The sequence below is a fragment of the Oryctolagus cuniculus genome, chromosome 11 (assembly GCF_051225735.1).
Source record: "Oryctolagus cuniculus isolate XC-2025 breed Fujian yellow rabbit chromosome 11, ASM5122573v1, whole genome shotgun sequence".
Classification (NCBI taxonomy): Eukaryota; Metazoa; Chordata; class Mammalia; order Lagomorpha; family Leporidae; genus Oryctolagus; species Oryctolagus cuniculus.
This window is the reverse complement of record NC_142877.1, coordinates 40,449,337-40,474,982: the sequence shown is the minus strand read 5'-3', so window position 1 is coordinate 40,474,982 and position 25,646 is coordinate 40,449,337. Positions and strand designations below refer to the sequence as shown.

The following is a 25,646-nucleotide window of genomic DNA, read 5'->3' as shown; positions in this document are numbered from 1 at the left end:
CTGGACTAAAGAGTGATTTTCTTCTATTTGCTACCTGGGAAGGGTAGTTTCAAGGAAGGAAGAGGGCATTGTCCTTAAAAGCCAGATCAACTGAGGCATCCTTGCTATGCAGCAAAGTGTAACTACCATAGGCAGAGCTCCCACACTTTATCAATAGAGTTTACTCATTTCTAATTTGTTTTTTTTTTCCTGACAAAATTAAGTCCGTAGTTACAATTCCTGCATAATCATAGACAATTGTTTAAAAGCAGTTAAACTACCTATCCTCACTGAAAAAAAAAATCTGTTGAGAAAGAAGTAATACTATGGTAAAAACATGTGTACCATTTCCTTGCTTCTTTGTTCACACCATATTCCAGCCTCCTTCTTCCCACCCCAGTGTTAATGACCTCCATTCTACTCTCTCATCTATTCATATTTTTCATTATCAATTTCCCTCACCTTCTTTATAAGGTCTTTCCTATTCATTTTATTCTTAAATATTCTCTTCTTTCTCCAAATAGCTGAAGGATTTATGTTACACTCAGATCTTTTGGGACCTAGATTTTTTTCCACCTAGCTTATGAAGGGCACAGTTCATTTGGTGTAATACAGTGTGTGGTAGGTTTTTTAAAGAACATTCTGTGGATTGTCCCAAAAAGTCATCATCCTCACTTTTACAGAACTTATAATAATGCCATACAACTTTATTTTTTTAAAAATTAATACTTTTTAATCTTTGAGTATTAGAAAAAATTTTTCATTCATCCATTGTTTCACTTCTATTCATCATTCATTGATTTTCTCCACAAATTTTCAACTTTTCAGGTTGGGTGTGATGCTCACCCATGGCATCCAGATACTGAACAGAGACCTCTGAGTACTCCAGACCACCCTAGAGCATATAGCTGTCTGGATTCCTGTGTGAGCAAGAGAGATTAAGCTTATGTAATGAGAGGCTAAATGTCTATAATATAAGTAAGGACAATAAGAGCAGAATTAACATAACCCAAACTGTCTTTTAATGTGATCTCAGAATCATTTTCTAATTGCTGGAATGTTTCCAATGAAGTTACATTGGTCATTAGTGTTAATAGTAACAAGAACACTTTAATGCTGGATGCATAAGAAAATACTAGTTAGGTTGACCTTATTCATGTGGGCAGTTCTGCTTTTGATTGTTCTGGTTGCATTATTATACAAGAAATGAGGACCATGTGGTTTTGAAACTCACCATGACACATTATAAGATGATGGAAATTTTACTTCTTTGAGCAATGACATTTTTAGTGGGAATTTAACACTGGGTGCTCTTCAAGAAAAATACTTCACCAGGGCTTAAGTTCATCTTGTAGTTGTGGCTATGTACTGTATGCTGGGAACTCCACAGGATGCCAGGGATAAATGGTTAACACACTGATATCTGCTCTTGTGGCTCTAAGTGGGATTCTATCTCGTGGAGAGGAAGCATTCACTTTCCAGTCAAAACTAGAACTGTAACTATGGTAAATGGTCTGAAGGGGCATTTCAGAAGATAACATGAGTTCCCTTCTCTTTTGGTGACTAAACACATCATCATTATGAGTTGACAGCAAGGCACCTAGAAATGGCCCAACCCAGATAGTTTTGGACTAATTCAGAGACAGAAGCAAAGGAACTCAATCCACTGAGGCAAACACAGCAGCTAATGGCAGACATCTGGAAATGCCAACATGGACTCTTAAGGGCAGGGTCGGGTTGGGGGCAGGTCTAAGAGAAGTAGCCCAGCACCAATAGAAGAACACTGGATATGACATTTACAGGGCCAAATCATCTAGTAGTATATTTGAGATAAAACATCTCCAGAGATAATGCAAGGTAGCATGTAATTCAAGGCATTTCGGTGAATATTGTGAAGACAGAGGATAAGGAAATAAGCCAGAATTCAATACAGGTCTGGGGAAATAATAGGCAATATGGTCATGATATTACTTGTATGGTATATAAGAGAGAAGCTTCCCTAACTTTTTAAAGTACCAAAGTGCCAGGAAGTCTGTTGGCAAATTGGACTCCAAGAATTGAACTTATGAAATGCTCAGAACATTGGATGAAGAACGGCTCCAGATACCAAATCCATGGGCTTCTGAGATGAAGGATTTTTTTGAAAGATTTATTTTATTTATTTGAAAGACAGAGTTACAGAGAGGCAGAGAGAGAGAGAGGTCTTCCATCCGCTGGTTCACTCCCCAGATGGCCACAACGGCTGGAGCTGCGCCAATCCGAAAGCAGGAGCCAGGAGCTTCTTCCGGGTCTCCAATTTGGCTACAGGAGCCCCAGGACTTGGGCCATCCTCCACTGCTTTCCCAAGCCACAGCAGAGAGCTGGATTGGAAGTGGAGCAGCCGGGACTAGAACTGGCGCCCATATGGGATGCCGGTGCTTTAGGCCAGGGCTTTAACCTGCTGAGTCACAGCACCGGCCCTTGAAGGATTGTTTTATACATTCTCCCTTTATGACCAGTGAATGTTGTCTCAGGGCACAGGTAACCCCTAGCCAGAAGAAAAGGAGGGTATATTCAAAAGAATTCAAGGGGCGGGAAAGAAAATAGCATTCTATTCATTCTGGATGCTTTATGTTCATTAGTTCAGTGGCTCTCAGACTTTGGCACATGGGAAACCAAACCAGGAAACATTTTCGACAGAATGACCAATGCCCCATCCTGATTACTGAATCAGGGTCTCTGAGATGAAGCCTATTAAGTTTCAGCAGACTCTCCAAGAGATTCTTACCCGCATGAGATGTTTGGGAACCCCTAAATTATGTCCTTAAATCTTTATATCCATTTACAGATAGAGATAGTCAGGCTGAGAGAAGTTAAAGGACATTTTTTTCACAAGGTCCTCTGGGTTCCCTATATACAAAAATGATTTTTCTGATTTAGCCATTGTAGTTACTCAAATCAACCTACCCTGGTTTTGTTCTCATCCAGAGAAACATTACATTTTCCTACGGAGGGAAGAGAAGACTTAGCTTCTGTTCTGCACACAAAGGGACCTACTTGGTTGTCATGGAGGAAAGACAATTAGAATCTGAAGGCGTGTAGTGCTTATTCCTCTGAGCCCTGTCAAGCAATGGCTCAGGATCTAAATAGGAGTCATTTTGCAGCAATTATTTTGGCATTAAATCAGTGGCTCCCAATCTTTGCTGCACAGTAGAGTTACCGACATCTAACTCCCACCCCAACATTTTGATTTAGCGAGCATATGACAATATAAGCACCTGAACATTTTAGAATTTCCCCAGTTTCTCCTAGTATTCAACAAAGTGTGGGAGGCATTATGTTAAGTGAAAAATATATAGATATAATAGTGCCATGGGCTTGCTTGGAGTCACCTTTTCAGGAAACTCATGTGACTTCATAGTGACGGTTATTATGTGGTCATCATTGAGAGCTGTGCATGATTCTGCTCTGGTGACACAGCTCGATCCATTGAGTGTCAGTATTCAGAATGTTCACAGAAGCACTCGAAAGTTTTCTGCCATCTGTTCCTCCTGCCTACTGCTGTCGGGTCCCTCTCAGTTTCTGGAGTATCTACTTCAGTCTGTCAGAGTTACTTTATCAGGATGGGTATGAGCTAAGGTAAAGGCTGCTGATTTCAAGATATACCCAAGTACATTTCACACTTTGAGCATGTCACCTCTCAGTGCCATGGTTTCTACATCTATACAATGTGTATAAAGACGACACCTAAATCATGGGTTGGTGTGACAAAAATCACACGCAATAGGGTCAGCTATGTCGCAGGTGCTTGGAACAAGTCCTTGAGATTACTCGATTTTAGAGGGTCCATCATCAGTCACGGAAACCATCTCTCTATGGAGAAAGTACAGAGATGAACCTTATCCAGAGACATGAGCAGATTTCCCCTTCCCCACTGAACCACAGCAGAAATCTGAGTTCAAGTATATACATTAAATGAGCAGTCCAAGGAAATGAGTTATTAGGGAGTCATCAAAATCTCCCATTTCACTGACAGCAGAGGCACAGCCTGGGATGAATTTTGGAGTAATACAGACACAAATGCCATGTGTGCACAGTTGCTTTCCCTGCGGATATACAGGAAACCTAGTGAGAAAACAGCTTTCCCTGTACAAAAGAACACATCAGCAAAATATGTCCCAAAGCGGTCCTTTGTCTGACCCAGGCATGTTCCCTCCAAAAGCATTCTTAAGTTGCTGAACTTGACTGCTTGTTCAGAGCATAACAAAATTTCTAAAACTAAGATAGCTCTAAAGCACTCATCTTTTCTTTCCAGATTTATATTTTTAAATGTACATTGTGTCTGAACTTAACTCAAATTATCTGCTACAACTCATGCACTAAAACACACAGCAACATCCTTCCCTCAAAAAAAAAAAATGTTCTTTGCTCTGAATAAATTTAACTTTTAAATCATGAGAAGTTAGGCAGTTCCTTAAGAATCCCATCAAAGGGCGCTAAAGACTGAACCAGAGATTGCTATAAATGGCTGATTTTATTATCCATCTCACTCATGTGAACCACTGGATGCTAAGAATGCCAGTCTGGTCACCTGCCTGCTTAAGTACCTTCCCCAGGCTACACTGCAGTTGCCTAGATTTGTCCTTTCCATCCAGCAAGTTACAAGAAAGAAAAATATACTCTGCAGGTGTAGAACAATATTTAACTCCAATTTTTCCAACCCCATCTATTTTCTAGTACAAGGGGCCTTTACACTTATGGTGCTGGGCTGGTAGTCAAATTAACCAAACCAAGAGAAAATTATCTCTATTTTCACAAAGTTTATAATTTGTATTTAGGGATAACTTCAACACTAATTTAAAAGTTCACTGTTGAAATACTAATACACATTATCTCATTTAATTTCTCCAAATATTACATACACATATATAGCTTTCCAATGGTAATAGCAGTGCAGTTAATAACTACAATAATTATTTAGCATCATCTAACATATTCATAGCCCTGCACATGTACATTTCCCTACTTTTTTTCTTATGTACTTCTTAAAAGATATGTAAAGTCCAACAGGATAGGGGCTGGCATTGTGGCGAAGCAGGAAAGCAGCTGCCTGCAACACCTGCATCGTGTATGGGTGCTCGTTCAAGTCCTGGCTGTTCCACTTCTAATCCAGCTCCCTGCTAATGCACCTGGGAAAGGAGCAGAAGATGGCTCAAGTGCTTGGGTCTCTGCACCTACGTGGGGATCTGAAAGAGGATCCCTGCTCCTAGCCTTAGTCTGGCTCAGCCCTGTCTGTTGCAACCATTTGGGGAGTGAACCCGTGATTGGAAAATCTCTCTCTCTCTCTCTCTCTCTAACTCTACCTTTCAAATAAATAAAATTAATCTTCTAAAAAATAAAAAAAAATAAAGTCCAACATGATAAACAGAAGAAAAGCATAGTTTGTTCCTCATATGCTACAGGTACTATTGCAGAGTTCTCTCTTTAATAGCACTAGGACCAGGGAGAGGTAAGAGAGCCGAGTGAGGTGCAGAATTTAAGCAGATCCTCACTTTCAGGGTCATGCAAATATAGAGTCAGCACCTGACACAAGTCTCCTTAAATTGTCACCCCATACACCTTGCTTGCTTCACTCCAGTCTGACATTGCTTGTGAACATGTGTAACAACTTTGTGAATTACACAATCATTTCCCTCACTTCAATGATGGACAAACGATTTCCCAGGGATCCCAAGCAACTTGCCAAAGGACTACAGTTGGTAAACCTTCTGATGCCACCGTGGTGTGCTTTATCCCACCCAAGGGCAGATGGCTCCAAATCACTGCCAAACAAAACCACATGTAAGAACTGCACAGGAGTTGATTTGCTCCTTCAACCTTCATTTAAAATTCAGTGTAAACACCACTCCAAAGAAATCCACATTTAATCCTTTACAGTTTATAATATGAGAATGCTATTTATTTTGAGCACTGTTAATTTCTGCAATTAGAATATCCTAATTATGTATACTGTTGGATATTTATTATCAATGATTTTGGCTTTTTTTTTTTTTTTTTTTTTTTTTGTGAGGGAGATGTAATGAGGTAGACAGATTAGCCAAGAAGTTGCAGAAAGTGAATTTGTGTCATACTCCCATTTTCATTATTAAACAGTTTCAGAAACTCTATCCCTTGGCTCCAAAGGCAATTTTGGATTATCTACCAAAAACTCTTATCACATCCATTACTTTAGCAATCTCCACAATAAAATCCTCAAGTTAACACTTATATAGCCCCAAAGTCACTAAAACACAAAAGCTTCAACTTTAAAACAACTTCATTTGCAAAGGACTCCATATTTTATTTCTTCCTAGTAGTTATAAATCTACTCACAGTGGTCCCAGACAGAATTTATGGGAATACAATAATATGTCAATTAACTACAGTCAACCAACTCCTAATTCTACATCCCCAGAATGTCTCTATTATTAATGGAAATCCCTGCTATGCTCACTGAGAAACCAGAAGGCAAACTGAAAAGAAAACCGATGCACTCTTAATTATAACCATAATTGCTCTTGTAGATACTCAATTCCTCACCTAGAGCTTCAAGTTCATGGATCAAAATTCAGCCCAATTCTCTGGTGGGGGAAACTGCTGACACAATTAGGGCAAGTCACCCAGGAGAAAACCCACAGGCCCAGCCACAAAGCATGGAGACAGAAAACATGTATAATTATACATTTGTTCTTGCTGTTCCTTCCCTGGGATTTAAACACCCACTTGCTACTGAAATGTGTCTGATGAGAAACAGAATGAAAGGCTGGCTGATATTGAAGGACGTGGCTCCAGCATGAAGAATTCTAGTGAGTTCTAGGTTTGGCCTACAGCAAATCTTCAAATGCCATCATCCAGAACCACTGGGAAGATGAGCACATGTATGTTGTTAAGACCCAGGTCCAGGGACTCTGAAGTGAAGGAGCTCCATCAGAGAATATCTAATCTCTGACTTGAGTTTTCACATACATGTTTAGTCCTTATAGGGTAGCAGGTGGCTATTGACTCCCAATAGTGCAATGGTGAGACTTGGGAAGCCCCAGGCCTAGTGAGACATTTCAGTTCTTTGTTGACTCTGTTCTCACCTTTACACAGGCTCAACTGTCGTGGCAGCTGTGGGTCTGTGTTACTAGAGGGAAATTTTGAAGTGCCTGGCTTATCTTCAATCTTAAAAATTGGGATCACACCTGTGTTAATGTGCTTTGACTTCTAGTCACCATTTGCTTTGACTTCTAGGCACCATTACTGTCATCAGCCTGGATGCCAAAAAGAGACAGAAGAGAATCCTCTGCTCTTGCTGTTATTGCTGTATCAGCCTTGTCTCACCAGCACTTTGAGCCCACCCCAAAAACACTATTTATCATGTTGGAGAATGTCCCAGTGCCATACTGCCTCCCTGTGAATATTTTCCCCAATCTAAACATGGCATAAAATTACAAGATAGGTTTTTCCCCTGAAATCCATATGGAACTTTCCCAATTTGCGTTTTACAAATGAAACCTTCATTAACCACCAAGTGCCAATCTATAATAACTGACAAGAAATAGATCATTATCATCCAATAAGATGTTTGAAGAAATATCCACCTATTTTTGCCATGTAGCATTCTATCATTACGAGCTTTCCCCAGTCCTCATTTGTTGGAATTGTTGGGAATGTTCTTTTCTGACTCACTGCTTGCCCTAACTCTAATAAAATACGCTCATCTGTGTTTCAGAGAACTCTGGGCTTCACATTGACTTTATCTTTAAAGCTATCGTTAGTGAGCCCTTGGCAATAACCTAACAGTGTTTTGGATTTTGGAACCACTGCAGAGATCCACCGCATTTCCGCTCTATATCCCCACATTCCTTAATCTCTGCCTTCAAGAATGCTGCCCATCAACCAAGCTTCTCTAGGTATAAGGTGCCTCATTCTTCAATCCCATTTTAACTACTTTCCAAGGTGACATCATCTGTCACTTCACGCATTTTAGGAGTAAGACTATCTTTTCTCTTTCATAACTGATGCTAAAAGTTAATTGGATGTCAATGTTTGTTTACCTAATAGGTTTTCTTCACATTGCCTCAACGCTGTTTCTTACCAAACTTAATGTTGTTATAGAATCCTAGGTCTCATGCAGGTGAAACACTTCTTTAAAAATTATGGAGTTTTTAAGATTGACTTATTTATTTGAAAGGCAGATTCACACACACACACACACACACACACACACACACACGGGGAGAGAGAGAGAGAATCCTTCCATCTGCTGGTTCATTTTCCAAATGACCACAACAGCCATAGATAGCCGGGTCAGGAGCATGGAATTCCATCCAGGCCTCCCGAATGGGCTGCAGAGGCCTATCTTCTGCTTCATTTCCAGGTGCGTCAGCCAGGAGCTGGATCAGAAGCAGAGCAGCCAGGTCTTGAACTCATGTTCCGCTATGAGATGCTGGTGTCACAAGGGTGGCCAAGCCCTCTGCACTACAAATGCGGTCCCTAAAAAGCATTTTACAGAAACACTTGCTCTCAATAAAACAGGACTGCATATTTCAAGCTAGAATTTAACTCTCTCCAAGCCTCAGTGTTCTTATTTAGGAAAGCAAAAAAAGAAGTTCCAATCTCTCAGTGTTGTGGTGAGGATTTACATAGTAAATGGTAAGTGCTAACTTTTATTAAATAAAAGAAAAACCACTTAGTAAAATACCAATCTTGTGATAGGTTCTTCAAAAATGGTAGTAGTTATCATATTATACTAATTAGTCATAGACTGGAAAGGGATAGAAGTGAGCCTGTCTAATACAGGTTATTAAGACGCTTAGGAGCTTCCTTCTACCTTTTCTTCCCACCTACCCTTTTATTCATCCCTAATGCTGTCTCCCCCACTTTGTTCCTTCCTTCTCTCCATTTTCATTTCAAATCAAACATGCTGGAGATTTAGCAAAAAGTACAAAGGAATAGGGGCACTTAAAAAATTAGGTCTAAAAAGAAACAGTTATTGAAAAATAACTTGGCCTCTGCTTATAAGTATGAAATTGCCAAGACAGAGCCAAAAGAAATTTATGGCATTTTCCTGGTGGTTGGTATTTAATTAGCACACTGCTATTGTCATTTGGCTCTGCTGTCACAAGGATAAATCATCCACAAGCTATTTTGGAGACTTGTCCTGTTGCCATCACCATTTCATCAATCTTCTCATCAGCTTTGTCATTACAGATCTCAGTGATTTTTCACCTTTTCAGGAACTCCGCATGAATTTGACCTCGAGAAGTATTTGGCCACTATCATCTCAGCTATTAAATGTCAGATTCAGACATCTCAAACTGTGTGTCAAGACACTGTATTCTGGCAGCAATGAACCCATTACTTTTTGTCTCCCTCATAAAGCATGCTCTTTGGGCCCCCAAAATTGTGTGCTACAAACTCTCTCAGGAATCTAGTTTTATTGTGGGTGCCTCTGCAAAGAATGTCTGTTGCTAGCTATATTAATTTCCAGAATTTTGATAGTCTGTACCTAGGCATTATGCAAGTAAAATTTGCTCATCTTTTGTGGATGAAAGGGGCATCTGGGTTAGGCAATAAGAAATAGCTAAACTATTTATTCCATTAGCATTTTTCAGGTTTGTCTGTTTGGGGCTAGCACTCAGTCATAATGGGTTAAGCCCCTGCCTGCATCACCAGCCTCCCATATGAGTGCCAGTTCAAGTCCTGGCTGCCCCACTTCCCATCCAGCTCCAAGCTAATGTGCTTGGGAAAGCAGCAGAAGATGGCCAAGTGCTTGGGCCCCTGCACCCATGTGGGAGACCCAGAAGAAGCTCCTGGCTCCTGGCTTCAGACTGGCCCAGCTCCAGCTGTCATAACCATCTGGGGAGTGAACTATGGATGGAAGACCTCTTTCTCTTTCTCTCTGCCTCTGCTTCTCCCTCTCTATAACTCCGCCTTTCAAGTAAAATAAGTAAATCTTTAAAAAAATTAACGAATTCTTCAAATTGTATTTTTTCTACTTTATCAAAAAGGGACACATCCCATTCTGCTTTCTAACTTCTGAAGAGCCAACAGAAGGCAGGAATACTGGTGGGCCCTGACTATAGCACCAGCAGCCCTTTCACAAAGTAATCCTCTGCACAGGCTGTTTGTCACCTTTGCAGCTTTGCCTTGTGTTGATTGCTACGGAGCATGTCCCTCTCTCTACAGTCCTTACCATGCACTCATTTATTGTATTTTGTTCAGTGAGCATTTATTAATTTCCTCCTGCATTCCTGGCCCTGTTCAGTGCTCTGGGAATATGGAAGAGAACAAGTCTTTTGAAGTTTGTGCTCTATTCTGATATAAATGGCACTTCAGTGGATGACAGCCTATGAACCAATAAACAAACACGCATCAAGTAGTGATGAATGTTATGCAAAAATCAAACAGTGAAGTTATGAAGGGTAAATAGTGTGCTTCTCTGAAGCAGTGCTATTTGAGCTGAGCCCTAAATACTAACTCAGGTGAGTGAAGGCCTTAGGAAAAGCCTTCTACATGGAGGCAGCTGCAAATAGGAAGGTAGCTTGAGGCATTAAGATGTTGAGTGGATTCAAAGATGCCGGTGAAGTTGGAGGGGAGTGAGCAAGGTGGAAAGTGTGTGAGGGACATACTGACTTTTCTTTAGTGACATGGCACTGTTTAGTAGTTGAGCAGAGCTTAGGGTCCTTCTTAGATTATGGTTTTTATATGAATAAAACTATAAAGAATTACAAAGGAAGCAATTTATCGAGATGATCGTTACAAGGGAACAACGTGATACTGCAGCATTGCTTCTTAAGAGCACACTAAAATATGACCTACTGGGGAGTCTATCCTAATCTGCAGGCATGAGTACATGATTAGTGTCTTGAGATCCCAGCACAACTGTCATGTGATGAGAAGCAGCTGTGATTTCTTCTGATGACAAAGTCATAAAAACTACCCATACCATTGTGGCTTGTAACTTCAGTCACAATGGAAGGAAGTGTTAAATTGCAATTGCAGCTTAGCAAAAATAATTGTAAACTTTTCATAAACATCACGGACTCTCTGAGACCATATCTATCTATCTAGAAATAAATTTTCCTTAAACTTCATGAACTCTCTGAGACCATATCTATCTATCTATCTATTGATCAATCAATCGATTGATAGATCTTGATAGGGTGAGGAGCCCATAGTGTAGGGCAGGCATTTGGATTTCACTCCCAGTGGAATGGGAAGCCCTAGGAAGAACACACAGGCTGCAATCAACTCTTCCATTTAAGGAGGGAGCACCCAGGGTGTCCCTTGCCTCTCTCCTCTGCACCCCCACCCCAGAACTCTAGGCACGTTCTTTCCTAGCACTTATTACATACAACAGGAAGAGCCCAACACCTGGGACATACCAACTATTCCTTAAATGCTTGTCAAACAAATCAATGAGGACTGACAGCTTTTGAAAGAATTACATGTAAATCTAGTTGTCAACATTTTCCTGAAGGACATGTTTTCCTTTCCAAAAGGAGTTACATGTGGAAATAGACAGCACTTTAAAAAGTATTATCAGTCACATGTGCCTATGTGGGGAAAGATCTGCAAGAGGCCAAGTAGGCGAAAGGGTTAATCAATGTGCATACGAGCGATGGAGCCACTGGTCAAGGACTCAGGCTTTGGGTTGATCTTCCAGCAATCTTGATTTTCTCCCTTGTCCCTAGAAAAAACTTCTCAGTTTAGAGAACAAGTGACTACAACACATGGCCACAGTAGGGCTGGCGTCCAGTCCTTCTGTTCATTTGAGGGTAGAGAGAGATCAATGCTTGTATCTTAACTTTAAATCTACTGAAATAAAGATATAAACCTACTTAATATGCCCAAAATCTCATATTAAAAAGGCCTAAATGAGACAGATGTGTTGGCTTGATGTGTGCCCACTCCATCACTGTAAGAAGAAATGTAAAACATTCATTCACTCATTCATTTATTCATGCATGCATGCATTTTTGCTGAGGCTTTCTACAGGTCAGGCCCTTTGGATTAAAAATGAAAACAGACAAGAAAAGCGACTCATGGGTGAAATCACACAGCTCTTGTCCTCAAGTAAGCAGGAAAGCTAACAGGTAAACACGTGACAATAGTAAAAGACAATGACAGTTGTAAGAGAAGTTCTTTTGTTGTTTCAAGAAGCCTGGTCTACACAAAGACAGGGCTGATCACTGAGAAATTGGAGCCAATATTGAAGCCTAACTACTCCTAGGGGTATTTTGAAATTTTACTGGACTTATTTATCATTTGATAGATTTGACCAAAGAACTAATAATGGTAATAACCGTTAGTTCAGAAATGTTGGTGTGGGGTGGGTTACTGCTATGTTAAGATGCCACTTGGGATGCCTGCATCCCAAATCATAGTACCTGAGTTCAAATCCTGATTCAAGGGGCTGGCGCTGTTTCATAAAGGGTAAAGCTGCTGCCTGCAGTGCCAGCATCCTATATGGGCACTGGTTCGAGTCTCACCTGCTTCACTTCTGATCCAACTCTCTGCTGTGGCCTGGGAAAGCAGTGGAAGATGGCCCAAGTCTTTGGACCCCTACACCCATGTGGGAGACCCAGAAGAAGCTCCTGGCTTCAAATTGGCACAGCTCTGGCCATTGTGGCCAACTGAGGAGTAAACCAATAGATGGAAGGTCTCTCTCTCTCTCTGACTCTCCTCTTTTTGTGTAACTCTGAATTTCAAATAAATAAATCTTAAAAAATAATCCTAATTCAAGCTTTCTTCTGGTGCATTTGGAGGCGGCAGGTGATGGCTCAAGTAGTTGAGTCCTTGACATCCATGTGGGAAATCCAATTGTATTTCAGACTTTTGGTTTGAGTCTGGCCCAGCCCTGGCTATTGTGGGCATTTGAGGAGTAAACCAGGGGATGGTAGGCTGAAAGTTCAACTTTATTTGCATGGCAGCAGAGTACCACATACTTGTATATTCTCAAAATTAGGTATCTTGAATTCAACATGGAGACATATGAAAAGAAGTAGGACTTAGGTTTTAGATGTCTTAATCTCTTGCTCTGTCTCTAACTCTCTCTGTCTCTCTCTCTCTCTCACACACACACACTCACACACACTGACATTTATACATAATTAACCTCTGCTATGCATATTGAAGATGTGTTACATTTTTGTTAATTCAAAGCTCTAGATTTCCAGGTTTCTGGGTAAAGCAACAGCTCTAAAGTATCTTGGGCAAGTTCATAATACATGTAGAGGTGGCAAGTGGAGGGCTGCCATTTAAATCCCATTTCTGCTGTGACCATCTCATGAAATTTCTTTAATTATGTATTCAATAGTTCTAATAATACTTTTCAGAGAAAACATCTAGCCCCTTCCTCTGAAGAAAGCCATTAGTCAACTGTGCTTGGAAAGTAGAGAATTCCCTATCCCTTTCCTTTGCCTCCTGAACAAAACGTGACTATTTTGGGGGTGGAGTGGGGAGGTGGGGGGCGGTTCATTTGCAGCTGGAAGATGGCCATTTCCTGACTCCAGACAGAAAAGCTTAAAAGAACTTAGAGAAAGCAGTGGAAATCCTCTGCAGACATCTAATAACTTACAAAGAAAAGAATGTTTTGATGAGTTAGTGCAAATGAATCAGGAACATATGGATCCTATTTCCCATGAGTTTAAATTTGCGGAGAGAAAAACTCCTTAGAAAAATGAACTTTGTAGATGTCATTGAACCCAAGGGAAAAACATATGCGATGATTATTCAACTTAATACATTCCTAAGCTGCCCCGTGCTTAGCTGAAGCACACTCGGGTCATTTGTAGCTCAATTTGAACTGTCAAACACACACCCCATCAGGCTCTAATTGTTTTCAGGGTAAAGTTCTGAACAGCAGAAAATATTATTGTGGTTAACATTTTCAGCAAAGGACTTTAGTTTTGAGGTTCATTTTCTATTTCCTTAAAGAAATTTAATTGTGTCAGTGGCAGGAGATTCAAGAAATGTTCCAGTAACACACATATTTCTGCATCCAGGGACCAATCCACAGGTAGGTGATATAAACACATCGTGGTAAAGGGTGATAGGGCTAAACTAGAAAACCGTCTCTGGCAAACCATGCTAAATGGTATCTTCATGTCCAGGAAGAATTAATTTGTTTCACACGATCAAGCTTCTATCCTGAGCTTTTTTCAAACATGAATATAATTATACACGATCCAAGAGGTAGACCTGTTGTCTTTATTCTAAAATCTGACTATAATAAGTCCTCAAAGAATGATTCAATTGTATGTGTTGATGACATTCACTTATTAAATGCATCTCTTGTGTGCAGGCTTCTGAGTATATAGCCAGGGACAATGATCACTACAAACACAATATAGGAAATATACTAAAATGCTTTCTGAAGGAGGACGAAGGTTCCTCCTGTGCATGTGCAGCATGTCCCAGAAACCTAACAACTCCTATAGATATTGAATAAGAGTTGAAGTAACATGTTATATGTAAACATCATCAGTCTCAAATGTTTGAAAAACCATGTCAAAGCAGACTATGGGACTAGAGAAACGTGCTCATTAGTAGGATACAAGTGTTGGCCACTCTGATGTTGTAAAGACAATATACTCCCAACTCCAGGCTCCTGAGTTCTTGTTGGAAGGCCAGTCATAAACTGGTGAACAGAAGGATTTACTCTCATAGTCCTCATTTAGCAGAGCCTTTCCACACTGAGGAAAATTAAAATGAGTTTGTCTTAGTGTGTTTCAGCTGGATAAGAATCTTCAGAACAAGTGCTTTAATCATTTTCAACCACTACCTGCAGAAATCAGAAATTAAAACCAATGAAAGAAAGAAAAAGAAAAGGAGGTGGCTGGGGATGGCACAATTCCAGATATTTTGATGCAGTATATTTAAGCTATGGCTCTGGTATACGAGTTAATATTTTCATAGGTCGGTTTCAACTTATGTTGCAGATGAAGGAGGGGTTCAGCATGGTTGTAGTATCTTCCAAATTCTCTCTAATCCCAAGTTGCATCACATTAACAAACTTAAGAACAAAAACAATATGGTTATCTCAATAGATACAGAGAAAGCATTTGATAAAATACAACATCTTTTCATGATGGAAACTCAAAGCAAATTGGGTTTAGAAGGAACATTCCTCAACACAATAAAGGAAATTTATGACAAACTGTGGCCAGTGTCCTACTGAATGAGGAAAAGTTGTAAGCATTCCCCTGAGATCCAGAACCAGACAAGGATGCCCACTCTCATCATTGCTATTCAATACAGTCCTGCACGTTTCAGCCAGAGCCATTAGACAAGAAAAAAAAATCAAAGGGGCACAAATTGGGAAAGAGGAAGTCAAACTATCCCTATTTGCAGATGACATGATTCTATATATAGGGGATCCAAAAAATTCTGCGAAGAGACTATTGGAATTCATAGAAGAGTCTGGTAAAATAGCAGGATATAAAATAAACACACACAAAAACAGCCTTTGTATACACAGACAATGCCATGGCTGAGAAAGACCTTCTAAGGTCAATCCCATTCACAATAGCTACAAAAAAATTAAATAGAATGGAATAAATTTAACCAGGGATGTCAAAGATCTCTACAATGAGAATTACAAAACGTTAAAGAAAGAAATAGAAGAAGATACAAAAAAAATGGAAAAATCTTCCGTGTTCATAGATTGGAAGAATCAATATAATCAAAATGTGCATTCCTTTGAAAGAAATTTACAGATTTAGTGTGATACCAATCAAAATACCAAAGATATTCTCCTCATATATAGAAAAAAATGATGCTGAAATTCATGTGGAGACACAGGAGACCTCAAGTAGCTAAAGCAATCTTAAACAACAAAAACAATGCCAGAGGCATAACAATAACAGATTTGAAGATCTACTACAAGGCAATTATCATCCAAACAGATTGTTACTGGTACAAAAAGAGATGGGTAGACCAATGGAACAGAAAAGAAACACCAGAAATCAATCCAAACACCTACAACCAACTAAAGAGCTAAAATCAATCCCTGGAGCAAGGACAGTCTCTTCAATAAATGGCTAGGAAAACTGGGTTTCCACAAGCAGAAGTATGAAGCAAGGCCCCTACCTTACACCTTATACAAAAATCCACTCAAAATGGATTAAAGATCTAAATCTATGATCTGAAATCATCAAATCATCAGAGAACACTGGTAAAACCCTGCAAGACATTGGCACAGGCAAATAGTTCTTGGAAAAGACTCCAGAGGCACAGGCAGTCAAAGCCTGTACATTGTAATTTAATGCTATAACTAGTACTCAAACAGTATTTTTCGCTTTGTGTTTCTATGTGGGAGCAACCTGTTGAAATCTTTACTTAATATATGCTAAACTGATCTTCTGTATATAAAGAGAATTGAAAATGAATCTTGATGTGAATGGAAGGGGGGAGGGAGAGGGAAAGGGGAGGGTTGCGGGTGGGAGGGAAGTTATGGGGGGAGGGAAGCCATTGTAATCCATAAGCTGTACTTTGGAAATTTATATTCATTAAATAAAAGTTAAAAAAAAAAACAAAATTAACAAATTGGATTACATCAAATTGAGAAGTTTCTGTACTGCAAAAGAAACACTCATCAAAGTGAAGAGGCAACAGACAGAATGGGAGAAATTATTAACGACTATGCAACTGATAAAGGATAAATAACCAGAATATACAAAGAGATCAAGAAATTCCACAACAATAAAACAAACAACTCAGTTAAAAGATGGGCAAAGGACTTAAACAGATGTTTTTCAAAAGAGGAAATCTTAATGGTCAAAAGACACATGAAAAAATGTTCAGGCTCATTAGCCATTAGGGAAATGCAAATCAAAACCACAATTAGGTTTCTCCTCACCCCAGTTAGAATGGCTTTCATACAGAAATCATTGATTTCTAAGCCCAACTTTGAAAAGAGCTTTATTCAATTGCAAATATGCTAATCTCAACCCTAGGAGCATCCTGAGTACATCATCTGAGTAAACCTCTTCCTCCATTATTTTAAAGATATGCATCCTCCAGTTTAACTGTCAGAAGTCTCTATCTCACCAGTATTTACTTCTTACCTTGTACTCAATATCGGCTTCTGTTAAGACTTCAGTTTCCTATCTCCAAGTTACAGAGGAGAAAGATACAAGCAATAGAAAAATTAATTAATCAATTATATTTATGCTCCTCAAGTATAAAGGTAATTAATTAAAGACTAAATTTTTTAAAGCATCTTACTCATTTACTATTTAAGGCACTTAATCTCAAATATTTTTCTTCCCCAATACATTTGAAGGATGAATACCATTCTCATTAAAGCAGTGGTTCAACAAAGCAGTATAACTATTTTAGACATAGAGTAATTGTAGTTTGAAAAGGAAGTCTCCAAACAATTCTCAACCTTTACTCTAGCTGAAAACTATTAGCTTGGGTTGATAAAATTGAGCGATCATTCCCTTTTGCTAATATATACCATATTTTACCTTAGTTTCGATTCTTCACTCAAGCCCAACAGAATGGACTTTATGACTCTGTGAACCATCCAACAGTCTGACATCTTTAGTAAGTTTTCTTCCTGAAGCAGAACCTCAATCTCCTCCCATTCCCAAAAGTGTCAGGGAATTTGGCAATTTTACCAGCATTTTCCTTTCCCAACTTTGGGTAGCAATGCCAGTGAAATTCCCACATCAACCTATTTTGGGGGCTATAAGTTGGTGTGATTGGGAACTTGTTTATCTAGACATCCATTACTGGCAGGAAAGAACAAATCATTACACTTTGATCGGCTCCCCACACAGAGTAAGAACAGAGTCTGGAGACAACACTTCTGCAACATTCCCTCAATGCATGAAGGTATCTGAATAATGCCCTCTCCCTCTTAGGCATACTGACTAACTGGCAATGGACTCATTAATTGAAGTAGCAAAATTTACATTATCTTATATGTTGTGGTTCTTGCTTACCAGAGCAGGGTTTGTGGAGTATGGAAACACTCTCACAGGACGTGAATTTCTAGCTACAAAACATGAATGTGGCTATTAAGAGTAGATGGTAAAGCTAAAGAGAAAGTGGATTTGTACACTTGGGAAGCTCTTATGTGGGGCAATCCCACGATGATGCAAGCATTGGAATGCTCCCACCAAGATGGGAGAAGTTTCCCTTGGGACTTGGCTTTCGTTTTAACAATTAGAATTTAGAATTATAGCATGAAGAAATAGAATTGGTTTCTGATCACTAAAGGAACTGGTCGTCACAAAATTCAACCAAGACAGCTTGAGAGTGGGGAAATACTATATGCAAGCGTGTATTTTGGAAGATTCAGGGAAGAGAGCAGAGGAGGAAGGCAGGAGTGGAAGACAAGAGGGAAGGAGGGAAGAAGCATGAAAAGATACATGTAGGGTGAGGGGAAACAGAAAATGCTTGCAAGGCCTCAGGGCTTTTGAAGAATAAAAGCAATGTGGCATATCTGCAATGTCTGGGAATAATTTTCTTCAATTATGTCACAGCCTATGAGCATCATGGCTTCCACCTGAAGATCATGCTTGGGCTAGTCAAAGTACACATTTTTATAGCAACATAGTATGATGATTATTATTACCATAACCACATTCCTTCATAGGATGTGAGTATTTCAAAGATGGAATTTATTTTTCCAAACATACATACCTTAACCTTACATTGCACCAAAATACTGAGGCCAGCACATATACTCAAATGCCTGTGGACATATAAGGACCTTCCTGAGGAAGAACACTGAACATTGCATTTGTTCCTCCCAGGTATCTGAGTGTTAAGCAAACCCCTGTGTTGGTAGAATCAGAGGATGGTAGATTATAGTTTTGGGTTTTCTGTAAATAATCTTCCTAGGAATTGGAGCTTGGTACAAAGGATATACTTTTCTCATCATAAATGTAAGCATCATTTCATGTTTCATTTAAATTCCCATTTGAAGAACCACAAAGATCCCAAGCAGTTGCATGCCAGTGATGTAAGGCAGTTCCTACACTGTTGTGTTTTTTTTTTTTTTGGTGTGTGTGTATGTGTGTGATCCATAATGTGATTCCAAAACAAAAGTGACAAACAATTTTTAACTCTGCATATGTTCAAAGACTTCTGCCAAGAAAGGGAAAAATAGTTTTGGCACCAAAAGCTGAAGTGCAATAGTTCCTTTGAGATCCATAATGAGGAAATAAGTGGCTGTGTCCTCAACCTTGACAAGTTTGCATGAAAGTGATAAACATTTAGCATTGTGGTTAAGAGGCCTGTAACCACATCAGAGTACCTGGATTCAGCTGGATCAGAATATTTGGCTCCAGCTCCCGACTCTACTCCTGCTAATGCAGATCCTGAGAGGCAGCAGCAATTATTCAAGTGACTGGGCTCCTGTCACTCACATGGGAGACCTGGATGGACTTCCTGCTGTCTGTCATTGACCAGGGCCCAGTCCCAACCACCATGAATTACTGAGAGGTAAACCAATGGATAGGAGTTCTTAACTCTTGTTCTCCCTTTCTATATCTCCCTCGTTGTCTCCCAACAAATAGTCAAAAGTTTTAAACATAAAAAGCCTATTTAAAAAAAAAAAAACTAGAGAAAGATATAAACCACTCAGGAGATTGTTATTTTCTTCCACGCATTTCCAACTCTACTTTCTGGGATAGAGAAATATATACTGCCTTTTCAAGACTTTTTTGGATTAGGTATCTGAATACTGGAAGGCAGGGGAAGATGACAATGCTAACTACTTCCATGTCATCAAAACTGAGGTCTTCATTTCCAAAGGCCACCGTAATAAACACAAAAGAAGTATTATTCTCTGGCTACCACCAGCTGACCTTGAGATCTTGACAACACTGGGCAAGGTCTGGGACTATGGCTAGAAGCAAGCCATAGTTCCGGATGTCTTCCAAGATTAGCACTGCTACACAGAATCTCTGGGTACCCTGCCATTATCTGTAGGCAATAACCATAGCACAGGCGCTGGGTTTCCCTCAGAAGGAACAGAAAAAATGAAAAACAGTTTAAATGATAAATATATGATATTTAACATTTTCAGTAACAATCTGCGTTAAAAGCACAGACTCAAGCTCTGCATGCAATGTGAGAAAACTTCCACCTTGCTCTTACATAGAAAACTGATTTTGGGTTTGAAACTGCAGAGCTAATGTTTCTTTCCTGTCAATAATTTCCAAGTCTAGCCAGGTGCTTACTAAAGGTCTTCAAAGATGAACCAAAGGTTCCCCATTGAATTGTTCCTACCCCAGGATAGCAGGATCTATGAGTTGGGGAGAGGGGTGTTGGTTTGAGGGAGGAGATTCAGAATTCTCATGGAGTCACTCAATGGAGGAACAATCCCACCAGAGCAGTGTGCAGGGAGGAAGCTGGGGTAGGCCTCCGCTGAGCTGAGCTTTCTTTTCTGGAAGGCTGCATGTGTCCACGGCTTAGAGTACAGCCTTCTAGAATGCTCTGCATCTGTTCATCTGCAGCTTTCTAATTGCCACTGGGAGGAGGGGAATTCAACTTTCCTTCATGATACAACTGAGCCCTGATTAGTATTTCTGGGCTTCTATCCACGTTTCAAAGTTCTCAGGAAATCCAAAGGCCCTCCAAATTAGAATCTTTATCCTGGATACCTTATCCTCTGATGAAGAGAACTCCCCGGAAGATTTAAGATATGTGCTATATGCTGTAGGATGCTGGCTCCCTTCTGGTGTTTGAAACACTGAGAATGACCTGCATAACTTAGAAATATCTCTCAATATTAGCTGTTTGTAGCTTTTTAGGGTGAGAGAGATCCTGTTTGTCTGCTTTTATGAGAAAAAAACTGCAAAAAGGTAGATTGCCCCCAGAGACCAACAGCTAAATGTCATGTGAATCCCTGCAGTAGAACAATAGAAGAGGCACTAAAAACATTTCTTCCTGATGTGTACAGGGGGCCTCAGAGCAGTGCAGTGTGGGGATCACGGTTTCAAAAGGCATGATATTTTTAGACTGCATGAAAAATGAGGAATGCATGAAGCTATGTGTGATAACACAGAGCAGCCACTCCAACTTCAGCGTCTGGGCCACATGTCCTGTGTTCATTTCCATAACAGCCCCTTATTTTCCCCACCTATCTCCACAATACAGCTACTACTAGAGAAAAATAGGGCATGTCTGCAAAGGTTATCATGCTATGTACTACTAAGTTTTTTATAGCCAACTCCGATGTTCTTTTGGTTTTTCTGAACTCAGAAGTTCTGAACACCTAATTTAGCTGAAAATGCCAGTGAGTCATCTTCATCCCTTGCCCACTTCATATTTGATCCCTGGGTTTCTCTGCCACGTATCTTATCTCTTCAGTCATGATTTCCATTTCTATGTACTTCTGTTTTGTGCTTGAGATAATTCCTCTATCTGTTATTCTCATAGCAACAATTCAGTTCTCAGTAGAAAAAAATCTTTTTTTAATTAAATTTTCAATTCAGGAGTCACTGTAAATTTTAGTTCTGACATGTCTTTTTTCTGCCCTAATTATTTCTCCTCCACCTGCTCCTTTCCTTCCTCCTTCTCTTCCTCCTCTTCCTCTTTTTGTTAAGAGTCCTGTTTTTTCTCTTCCACTAGATTTGCTGCAATCAGAGCCAACAGCGCTATTTGTTCAGCTGGGCTCCCTCCCTCAAGTTTCTGAATCCTCTTGAACAAGTGGTGATAACAGTCTCTTCAGAGTTTATATTTGGAAATATTAAACAAATAGATGTGGCTCACACAGCATTTTTCCTATCTACTGGGTCCTAGGGCTCCATTCAGGCCCTTCTCTGGGCATGGAAATCACCTACCACATTAGCTGGCATGGATTTGCAAAATTGCATAATAAAATCAACTATTGTGTTGGGGAAAATGATGTGTCCATTGCAAATGATTTAGAAATGAGGGGATAACTAAACAATGATATATGAGTGCTCAAAGGTTATATGACAACATTGATGATTCACATGTGAGAACAAAATTCCACAAAAAATGTGTACCATGGAATGATGTACAAACCTGCCCAAGGGAAGGAAGGCCACCGATAAGAGAATCACATGACACAGAGTCTCTAGTTTCCAAGAGGAATATCTCAGGGGTACCTTATCAGCTAAGGGTCAGAGGAGATTCAACCTTACCTACCAAACTCAACTCCAATCTTGCTTCACACAGGGCTGATTTACTGATGAGTGCAATGGCATAGTCATTGGAAGATAATGTGCAAACTAATAATAAAATTTAATAAAATTAAAAAAAGAATGAGAGAGAGAGGGAAGGAGGAAGGAAACGAGGAAGAGAGAGAGGAGAGAGAGAGAGAGAATGAATATGAAAATGAGCTGCCTTGCTCTTGTTGAATTTGTAGTTTGGGATTCCAGTAATTGATGAGACTGAGCTCTATTTCTGGCCCTCAAATATATTTAACTAGAATATATTTCATTGAGTATATTCTCCTTTATTTAACCAATTTGACTGAATTTGTATTTTTGTCAGCAAGCTCAAACTAAGATCCAAATCATAATTGAAGTTATGGTGATCTGACTAATTTCATCAATTTCTTACTTTAAGGTTCAGACTCAAAAAATCCAAATGTCTATTTAAAAACTTCATAGAATATCTAAAATCATCTGTCTTAACTATCTATAACATACTTCTTGTTCTATTTATATGTTTCAAAGAAACACATTCATACCAATTTTTTCTTCATTTCAGTAAATGTGCCAAAATTTACCTAGGTGCTCAGGTCAAAAGTTTAGTTATCATTTTTGACTCTTGTTTAGTTATACCTCATATTTTATTTCTCTCTAGAACAGACATTATTACCCTTTGTCAATATTAAGTTTTATTCTAATCTCAGCATACCAAAGGATTGCATATCCTCCTACTCTAGAACTTAGTTCCAGGGTGGATTATTTTGACAATGAAATGCAAGAAGTTATGTGCATCATTCCTTTGTGTAAAGAATTCCACAAATGAATTGAATGTGAGGGGAAGTTGCATGCGACATTACCTTTGTGGAAGGATTTTGACAAAGGAATTGATTATCTTTTCCTGTATTATGATAGATGACATTCTACACAGTAGAATATCACAGCATGGGTTCCTGACTAAGCTAGAGTCCTCTGCTGACTCAACATATAAAATGAGTGTGAGTAAGAAATAAACATTTGATGCATTATGATACTGAGATTCATGGTGGTTTTTAATAGCAGCATTGTCTGTCCTACTGAAAACAAGCCTCAAGTCAAGCTGGCTCTCTTGTCAAAGTATACTGGAAACTGAATGCTGGTTACTTCTTTTTCTACTATCCCTGCTTTCCAAAGCACCCGCATCCGTTGCCTGGATTTCCCAAAGGAAATTCTTAAGTGGTTTCTGTTTCCTACTCTCCTGTTTCCAAAGTCCATTTTTCCACAGAGCAGCACAACTTGTTTTTAGAGTGAATTAAATTATGGTGTTTCCTTACATAAAACCCTCCAACAACTCCTCATTAGACTTTGAATAGAACTCAGAATCTCTCTGTGAACTGCAACTCTATAATCTGACCTCTATCTTTTTCTCTAAATTTATATCCTGCTATTCTTTATCTTTCTGCTCCAAGAAAACTGTTTCTCATGCCGTTGTCTGCTAATAGTAAACTCACTGCCTGTCAGAGTTTTTTTTTTTTTTTTTTTTTTTTTTCTTCTTGCTATTCCTTCTGTGTGGAATGTTGTATCTCAAACCTCTGTGTGGCTTGACTTAATCCCTCCCATTTCACAAATGTTTATTCCAAGATTATATCCTCAGAGAATACCTACATTATCTAAAAACCACACCCCTCAATAACTCACTATACAATTACTCTGCTTCATTTTGTAAAGCACTCTTTGAAATCTTTCAATTAATTATTTGTTTATTTGCTTAATTTATGTTTCTTCCTAGACCATGAATCTCACAAGGCAAGGATTTTGTTATTCAGTGTTATATCTTTGCTATATTAGAAAAATACCAGATGCTTACAAGGATTCAATAAATATTTATCAAATGAGTGAATTAATAAATAAATCACTTAAACAATAAGGATGTCAAAACAATACTGCAGTGAAGAGACAGCTGAATTAGAAGCAATATTCTTTCTTAAGTCCTTACCTAGTTTGTTTATTTTAACAGAAGAAAAATCAAAACACTGCTAGATAATAAACTTGTATGGCTTTTTATCTATGATTTACCACATATAATTCATTTAATAAATACCACTTGATTCATTCAACTTGCTTAAACTAGACAATGCACATTAAAACAATGTGCCTTTTAAAACAGGAATCAACACAGGAAATGTCAAACTTACAGTAGCAATAACTAACATTTTCCCAGTCCAAATTATCTAAATTTTCTAAAATGAGTCCATGAAATGGGCAAGAAAAAGGCTACAAAAGCAGAAGGATGGATTTGAAGGCAGGATAGACAAGTGAATTAAATAAGAAACACCGGGTTAAGAACTTTCAATGGAAAATAACATTCTGAACAGTTTAAACAGAAAGAATCCATTAGTAGAGTGTGTGAATGAGGTGTAAATGTGACCAATACACTTACTCTTCATCATCATCTCCTCAGCAGTATGTGTTTATGTGGACCTCCATCACATGACGTGATGACACATGTGAACCTCCCCAAGTGGGGCATAGCCTTGGATTAGTGTTCCAGTGGAAATGATGGATCTGTATGGTACACTTGCCCAGTTATCAGCTTTCACTCGTGAATCATACTACACACTGGCAAAGCATATGGTCCAGGAGAGGAGCATTTACAGTGACCAAGACATCCACTGAGGATAACTGACTTTCAAAGGAGAGGAGCTTCTCTCCCTGGCCTCCGTGTCATTCTGATGAAGAACGGTTGTTATAGTCCCGAGAAGTGGGTCAGAATCTTGACTTTCCAGTTTTGAGTATGTTATTTTATCTTGATGCTGGATGAGAATGAGGATAGCAATATATCTCGCCTATATGTTTCCTGACATTGTTGTGAAAATAAGGTAACACATTTAGAAGATTTGTTTTATAAACTGGCAATTTTTTGTTTTTAGTCTTTGTTTTTAATTTTTTGAGATTAATTTAAAGATGTCCTCTAAACTGAAATTGTCATATTTAAACATTTTTTTTTAAAAAGGAAAAGAAACAGCAAGCACCAAATGAATATGTTTGGCCATGTATCGTCACTTCTATTTAAGGCTAACAATGTTCATACCTCGTTGAAAAATCTTTACAGTAACTAGAAAAGTACACTGCTGTTTCTTCAAACATACAAAGGCACCAAGAGCTATCTCTCACTAGGAAACCACCATAGCATATTTGATACCCATCCATTTTCAAATAATCTCTCATCCAAGGAGAAAATTAAATTCATGGTCAGTCATAAAAACAAAGCAAAATTTTGATAGCATTTATAAGAATATCTAAAAATAAACACAAAATAATGTACTGTTTGAAACCTATTTGCTTTTATAGTATTTAAATCAACAAACCTCTGCAATCTAAGCTCCATGATCTCTAGTTATTTTGTTGCTTTACTTACTTGAGTAATTCTCCTGTTCCTCACTGAGTACATCCCAAAGATCTTAATTAATAAGCAGAATAGGAGGTGTGATGAATACTCTGATGGAAGCATTTAGTTTCATAAAAAATCTTGATCATAAA

The 25,646-nt window shown here is 38.9% G+C and overlaps 1 protein-coding gene across 4 annotated transcripts in view; it reads right to left on the bottom strand.

Annotated features, from left to right (window-relative positions):
- The window catches only part of MACROD2 (mono-ADP ribosylhydrolase 2), a 2,169,899-nt gene that overhangs the window by 549,278 nt on the left and 1,594,975 nt on the right, over positions 1 to 25,646 (bottom strand). The window lies entirely within an intron of this gene.